The following is an 8091-nucleotide window of genomic DNA, read 5'->3' on the forward strand; positions in this document are numbered from 1 at the left end:
ACTGGCTGTAGAAGAAAAAAAAGAATCCAACAAACAAAACACCCCAAATCTCTTGTACTCTGTGATTTATTTCTGAATTTTCCTCGGGGGGAGGGGGGGAATTCTCTAAAGGTCTCTAAGCTTCAGGTTTAAAATAATGCATCAAATTTGAGGAAATTCTATTGGAATGAGCACAAGGAAAAGAAGAAAAACGCAGTGTTGGGCTGAAGCCTTGTTAAACCTTTTGAGGAACATAACACATATTTTAGAGAATAAAATGTGGGAGTAGAAGGGAGATTACATGGCTTGTCTCAACTATACCTGGAATGTCAGACTTTGGGAGCCACAAACCCCATTGTGTCATTTGTCCCCTTCATGTTTTGTGCCTCTATCAATTTTATGACTATTTGCAAAACTGATTAAACCCCAAAACCTTCCTTGCCTTGCTGGAATTCGCCCTCTATTTTCCAAGCTGCCTCAGCAGCGACGGCCTTGAATTCCCGCCGCTCCCGTTTTCCGCAGACATCTCCCGGTGTCTGTGTTATCCCGGCTCCCATTGTTCCATAGGTCAGCCCTGAATCAGGTAAAAGCCCTTTCCCAGTCCCTTTTGTGCCGTATCCCACACTATCCATGTCTGCCTAGTGTGTGTTTCCCATACACAGATTCCACTGCCATGGAGCAGCAGATGGCTCAGGTAGCGGATTTAAAAGCTGTCCCAGCCCACCCCCAGGCCTGACCTATATCCAGGATGAACGGATGGATGCCAGGAATACCTTTGCTTTCCCCTACGTCCATCATATATATCTCCAGGATTTTTTTTTTCCAGTCATCTGTCCAAAAAAAAAAAAAAAAAAATTAAAAAAAAAAGAAGAAGGGAAAGGATAAAAAAAAAAGGGAAAAAAAAAAGCATTACCTTCCTGACTGATATTTACACAAGTAAATATTTTTTATGTATATACAGCCAGTATGAAATGATTTTTAATGAATTATCTGTGAGTGAAAACAGTTCTGTAAATCAGCAGGGCTGCAGGCAATTTTTACCATATGTCGGCTCGCATTTGTGTCACGGAATTTGTTGTGGCGAGGACGGAATATCTGCTCTTCTTGCCTTGCTGATGTGCTAGAACTGGGATCTACATAACTCAAAGCATTTAAGCAGGAATATTGTCTGGTTTTATTGGACTATTATTAATGCAAAGGCGGCTGCTCCCTATACTGAACGCCCAGGCAGCGAGAGCTGCACGGTTGCAGGGAGAAGCCTGAATTACATCAAAAATCCCTTTTTTTCCCCCATAAAGCTTCCTTGAAACCTTTCTCCGGGAGGTTTCTTACAGTTAATCAGCAACTTGCACAGCAAAAACAGGATATCTGTAAAATATAAGCTGTGCTCTGCACACATCCATCCTCCCTTCCCCCTCCGTAATATTACATCTGAATTCCTAATGGCAATAAGGATGAATTACTTAATGTATGGAGGGGGGAGATCAGGCTAAAAACACATCCCAGAATAATGCTGGGCTTTAATATCAGCGTATTTACCCCTAAAGCAAGGGGGTAAAACAGAAATCAGAGCCCGAAATGAGGAACTGCCACCGTAACACCCTGCAAAATGCAGGTTGAAACTTCTGCCTGATCCAGGGTAGGAATAAATGGCTCCTAAATTCAGGTGCAGAACCAAGATAAAAAGTAAGGGGGGGGGTTTGGACACAAAATCAAACCAAAATTGGTATAGAAATCAGTTATTCCTGCTTTATTCCTGAATTCTGGGGATTTTATTCCGGAGCTGGTAACACCAAGGAGATGTTTCAATTCTATTTTATAAAACAGTGTCGCAGTAAAAATCCAAAGCCAGGTTCTCCATCGTTTCTCCAGGGCTGAATGGGAGGGCAGGGGGATGTCAGCCAGGTTGCTCTGATGCTGGGAGGGAGGGAAGGCCTTTGGAAAGAGTGGTCCTGGATCCGCACCCCAAACAAAGAGAGGTCTCCCCTATTTGTATCCAAGTCCTGTCCCTCGAGCGATTCGCTGCCTTCCGTGGGAACAAAATGATTCCCTTTGCCCACATGTTTCTCGAGCAGAGGAAAGAGAGAGAGGCTGAAATTTTTTGTTTATTTATTTTTTTTTTCCCCGAGAGAATAAAAATAATAAATAACAAAATATTTAAAAATCCCAATTTTTTTTCTTTCTGCCCCCGTCCTCACCCCCTCCCCTCTCCCTCTCTCCCAGGCCAGGACGCAGCCGCAGGGCAGAGGCCTCTAATGACGTAATGCTTAGATGGAAAATGTCATAACCATTTGTCACCAAACGCCCCACGTCCCCAGGATGAAGCAAACAGTATGAGACTGACAGGGCTGATGAAAAACAGCACTTAAGCTAATTTTTTTTTTTCCCCCGCTAAACTCTGTTGTGCACTATGCAAATCTGATTGCGAAAAGTGGGACATTATCAACACTTTGCCGCTAGTTAACTTTGGGAGCTGCTACTCAGAGCAATCAACATAAACTTAGCATACAGTAACTTAAATAACAAAAATGTTTCCCTGCTCCGGCGGCGCTGGCATTTGGTTCCAGCCATGTGATGGATTGTGCCGTGCCTGGGAACAAATTAAAAATACAGCGCTTCAGATCACTTGTGGCAGCAGCGCAGAGGAACTGGGTTTAAACCGGAATAACAATAATAGCAATTAGATCCCAATCTGCCCTGAATCATCTCGCCCTGATAGCAGTTATTGATTATTAATGGGGTCATATTTGCAGAGACCTCATCCCTCATCCTGCACCAGAAAGAACTGACTCGCTCCCAAAAAAATCCAGCAGCTCTTAAATTTATCAAGCTCCTCAACAGCCTCTTTTTTCCCCTAAAGGTCCAATTCCTACCGCCATGAGGGAATCGCAGCTTCCCATTCCTTTTTCCCCTGGAAAATAAATTTCTCTTTATCCCTCCGAGCTGTGCTTGAAAACCCTAAAGGTCATCCTCCCAAAGAAAGGAAGGATAACCCACAATTTGTTATTTTTAAAAGCTCTCAGCGGTGGGGAGAGAGAGATGAACCGATTTAGAGGAGAGGACGGGACACGCATCTCCCTCGTTAAGCATTCGCCCCGTTCCCCCGCAGCAACGGGGAATGATAATAATACCTTAATATCTCCCAGCGGGGCTCAAAGGAGCTGGAAAAATAGGATTTAGAGGTGTCAGCCGGGAAGAGAAACAACAACAACAAAAAAAAACCCCACCACATCCCTCGCTAGAGCTGAAAAGTTGAAGCTGAATTTTCTGTCGTGGTGTTATTGATTGGGATGTTAACAAACCCTGAGCGTGGGGAGCAGGGGGAGGTTGGAGCACAGCCAGCTGCTGCTGCTGGCCCAGACCTGGAAGGATGCCTGCTCAGATACAGCAACAGCCACTTCCCCGGCCTAGGTCTTCCCAGGGTTTCTTCAAAAATGTTAATTAAGACTCACACACTGAGTAAATTACGGGGAATTAGCTCTATTTTGCATATGCAGAATAAACGTGTGGGGAGAAGCACCTGGATGAGGGTGGCCCAGGGAGTCCATCAAGGATTGAGCTCTGTCTTCACGGTCTGAGCCCTCCTCTTTGGTCTGAGCCTCATCTGGTCCCCTTAGTTGATCATATCCAGTTCATTAATGAAACACAAAAACTCATAGGAATTATTATAGACTGGCAGAAAAAAAAAAAAGGCTGCTTTTCCAAAATTTGGGAGACGTGTCAACACACAGAGTCGTGGCAGAGGTGAGAGGCAAGCAGAGCACCAATCTACCATGGGAGGTCTGGCCAAGGAAATAGTTGTATCCAAGGAAAACTCTTCCTCCTCGTCTCAAGGGATGGTTGGTTGCAGAGATGCACCAAAGTGCAGGGGTTTGCTCCTTTTGGAGGTTAGGGAAGGCATTTTATGGGTGAGGAAACCAAGAAGGATTCTGCTGGATTTGGGGGGTCAGCTCTGAGTTGACACCAGCTCCATGGAGCATGGGCAAGCCTTGCTGCTGACAGCTTCCCACCAGGGAGCAGAGAAAACCCTGGCTAGACCCTTCTTCATGACCTAATTTATTAAAAAAAAGTAAAATGTGCTTTGATTCTTTGATAGAGCTGAAGAACAAGGCTTACGCATCACCCAGGTCTCCCTGCTCATGGTGGGGTGGGATTCACCTCTCCAAACCCCAGGAATTTGCTGCCCAGTGTCAAGATCTTCTCCAAGGTGTCTCTGAAGCCAGAAACAAATTGAGGGCACCAAAGAGAGGCTGAGACTTACATGTGCATCCCATGGTCAAAGCTGCCCCACCACAAAGACGTGGCCTCATAGCCAAAGAAACAGGCTCTGGAACTGGTTTATTTATTCCTGCAATTTATACACCCCTGGAAGTGTCCAAGGCCTGGTTGGACAGGGCTTGGAGAAACCTGGTCTAGTGGAAGGTGTCTCTGCCCATGGCAGTGGATTGGAACCAGATGAGCTTTAAGGTCCCTTCCCACCCAGACCATTCCATGATTCCATGATTAATAAATGCACAGTTAAATACTGCAATTTATCCCAAAGGATCTGCAAATCTGCTCTGGTACTGACCAGAGTGAATGAGAGATGGGAAGCAGAGTGGTCCAGCTTTTTTGGGTCAGGGACGGGGCATTTTTGCTTCATCAGCTGTGCTGCCTCACCTTGATGCTTTACTCTGTTTCAGCTCCTTATGCTGTGCTGGAAGGACATCAACAAAGTGGTCACTGAAACCAGGGTCTTGCAACCCCCAAGGTACCCCCAGGGCAGCTCCTTCCACCTTCCCCCATGTCCAAGTGAGACTTCACTCACCATCTCTTTGGAGCTCCAACCTCCAAAGGGATGTAAAGGGATGCCTGACCCTGGGACAGAGAGGAATGGCCAATGAGATGCTGGAAAATAGTGCCATGGAAAGGGCCCTGGGGGTCCTGGTCAGTGGCCAGTTGGCCATGAGTCAGCAGTGCCCTGGCAGCCAGGAGGGCCAACTGTGTCCTGGGGGGGCATCAGGCCCAGCATTCCTGGCCAGACCAGGAAGGGGATTGTCCTGCCCTGCTCTGACCTGGGGTGGCCTCACCTGGGATATTGGGGCAGTTTGGGGCACCACAATGTAAGAAAGATATGAAGCCATTAGAGAGCATTCAAAGGAGGGCAACAGATGATGGTGAAGGGTCTCAAGAGGCCATACAAGGAGTGGTTAAGGGCACTTGGTCTGTTCAGCTGGAGAAGAAGAGAATGAGGTCAGATCTCTTTTTGGTCTGCAGATCCTTTACAAGGGGCAGAGGAGGGGCAGCTCTGATCTCTGCTCTGGGTGACCAGGGACAATACCCAGGGAACAGCTGGAGCTGTGCCAGGGGATGGAAAAGTTGGGTATCAGGAAAAAGTTCTTCCCCCAGAGGGTGGTTGGGCACTGAACAGGCTCCCCAGGGCAGTGGTCACGGCCCCAAGGCTGCCAGAGTTCCAGGAACATTTAGACAACGCTCTCAGGGACAGGGTGGGATTGTTGAGGTGTCCAGGCAGGGCCAGGGGTTGGACTGGATGATTCTGGTCGATCCCTTCCAACTCAGGATATTCTGTGATTCTATGATTCTATGACCCTGGGAAGTAACTGGAGATCACCTCCCCGTGGCAGGAATCTTCTCCTGTTGCCGTGGCTGCTCTGGAGGGGAGCTGAGGTGAACCAGCACACAGAGCTCTCCTCGTTCTCACCCAGCACAGAGGCACTTCACCACTGCATTTCTGAGGCTGTAACAAGCCCCGTTTCAGTCCCCAGCTGCCTCTCACGGCCATCGGCAAGTCCTGGAGTGAGAGCATAAATGCACTTGTTCCGCCTCCCTAAGTGCAAGGAAACTGCCTCAACAAAGAGGATGAAATATTTCTTGTGGCTTTCTGTAAATGGAGGGAGAGAGAGCGAGGAGAGACGGCAGCTACCCCAACCACTCCACCCGGGGTTTGAAGCCTACAAGAGCTTTGTGGGAATGCTGGGACAAGGCTTTTCTGCCGTGGATGAACCCGCTGCCTTATCATCTCTGCCCAGATTCCCTTCCCTGCTCTTCCAGCTTTTGGTTTCATAATAAATTGAAGTATTTGAATGATCCTCTGAGGCACGTGGTGTGACTCTTGGGGATGGTCCAGTACAGGGCCAGGAGCTGGACTCAGTGATCCTTGTGGGTCCCTTCCAACTCGGCATATTCTGTGAAGGATGAGGAAGAACAGTCCCCCAGGGCCTCTTGCTCCGCTCTTCATCGTACCCCTGAAATCCATGTCACTCTCTGCAATGGATTTCTGCATTGCCAGGAGCAGCTGGATGCAGGAGACCACCACCACCACTAACCCCAAAAATCAAGAACTGTGCTATTGGGGTTACCTTGGGCCTCATTTTCAATAAGGCAGAGATTTGGACACTATGGGGCTGTGTCCTCCACTAAGTCCACCCCAAAGAACCCCTTTCAAAGTCCCTTCCTGCACTTGAAATGGAGGCCAAGAAAACGTCCCAATTGCTGTCACATCATCTCAAATCACTGCTGGGTTTTTTGTCACTTTAAACGACCAGGATCCTCTCTCGTCCATAACAGGGCAGGAGCACATCCAATTAAACTGGCAAACAATATTACATTTTCCTATTACTTCATGTAGAACATCCTTTCTGGTAAAGAGAAGCCCAGAGGTTATAGAAATTTTTAAGGATTTCTTTTTCAGCCTCTTGCACAGCTGAATCTGTGATCTCAATTTGAATGAGCTGGTACCTGCTGCTGGGGCTGTTTGTTGTTAGATGTCACCAGAGATGGTGATGCCAGAGAGGCTGGAACACAATAGACTCAAAAGGACCTGAGGTCAAGGGCAATGAAGTTTAAAATACAATATCTTCTTGCTCACAGATATTTTTGCACGCATATATATATATATATATATATATATATATATATATATATATATATATATCTCCTGAACAGAAAATTCAGGAGAATAGTGCTTTCAAGCACAATCTGAATGAAGTCACAGGGAAAAAGGCAATATATTTTGTAATGAATTCGTTTAAACAACTCAGGTGATATTGTTGATTTGCTGCTCCCTGGATTGTAATTTATTAGAAATTGCTTCTGATGTTTACAGGATGCATAAAGAGCAGCTCAATGTAAATAAGGTGCTGCTGGATGGTTAAGTGTCCCTTCTGGTGAATTAAATAACTTGGTGAAAAGACTTCTTGCTTATATTTATTCCACTTCCTACTTCAATGTCATCTTGGCTCAGTTAACTGGAGGAGAAAAACCAGATTTTCCCATTTTTGACAGAGTCATACTTAGATGCGGTTTGGAAACCCCCAAATTGCCCTGGGTGTTCTGCTGTGCTACTCAACCCCTCAGCCTGATCACCCCCGGGACATTTTTGGGGGGCAAGATGTTGAAGCAGGAATGGTCTGTGATCATTCTGTGATTCTGTTGAATCAGGAATGGTCCCTCCCCTCCTGCGACACTGAGCCAGCACCAAAATGCTGAGCCCAGCAGACAAAAACCTGCTGCTGCCAAAGCAGGGGGGATGTAGCACAAGGCCTCCACAAGACAGCTCCTGAGAATATTCCAGAGTCACCTTTTTGGTGCAGTGATTTGCTTCGTTTGAGGCTTTCTTTCCATGTAGAAATAAATCTGAAAATCGATATATACAACTGTCTCCGATTGATCAGGCAAATCTTGCATAGCCAAGGCCAATCAGGAGGAGTTATAATGCATGGATTCCTTAAAGCACCTGGAAATTAATGCCAGGATCTATCCCAGAGCTAGGATTTTTTTCAGAGTGCTTAAAGGGGGTTATGCAGACATAATTTAGCTGGATCAAACAGCCTAATCTGAGATTTACATGATTGGCAGTGCTCACTTCTCCAGTAATCAATCCAGGAAGGAGCTCTGGAATGTGCAGCCTTGGTGGGAAGTGCATCAGTTCTTCCCAACAGGTTTATTCCTCCACCAGTTGTACGTTGTGTGACTTTGCTCTACACCCTCTCAGACAAACCCAACAGAGCAGGTCTGTTTGTTTAACTGATTTGTAGTCAAACTTTAAATACCAGCACTTGCTTCTACTATTAAACACCCCTCCTCTTGATGCAGGAACACCTTGCAAGCCCC

This window comes from Lepidothrix coronata, unplaced genomic scaffold (assembly GCF_001604755.1).
Source record: "Lepidothrix coronata isolate B3197 unplaced genomic scaffold, Lepidothrix_coronata-1.0 Scaffold179, whole genome shotgun sequence".
NCBI lineage: Eukaryota > Metazoa > Chordata > Aves > Passeriformes > Pipridae > Lepidothrix > Lepidothrix coronata.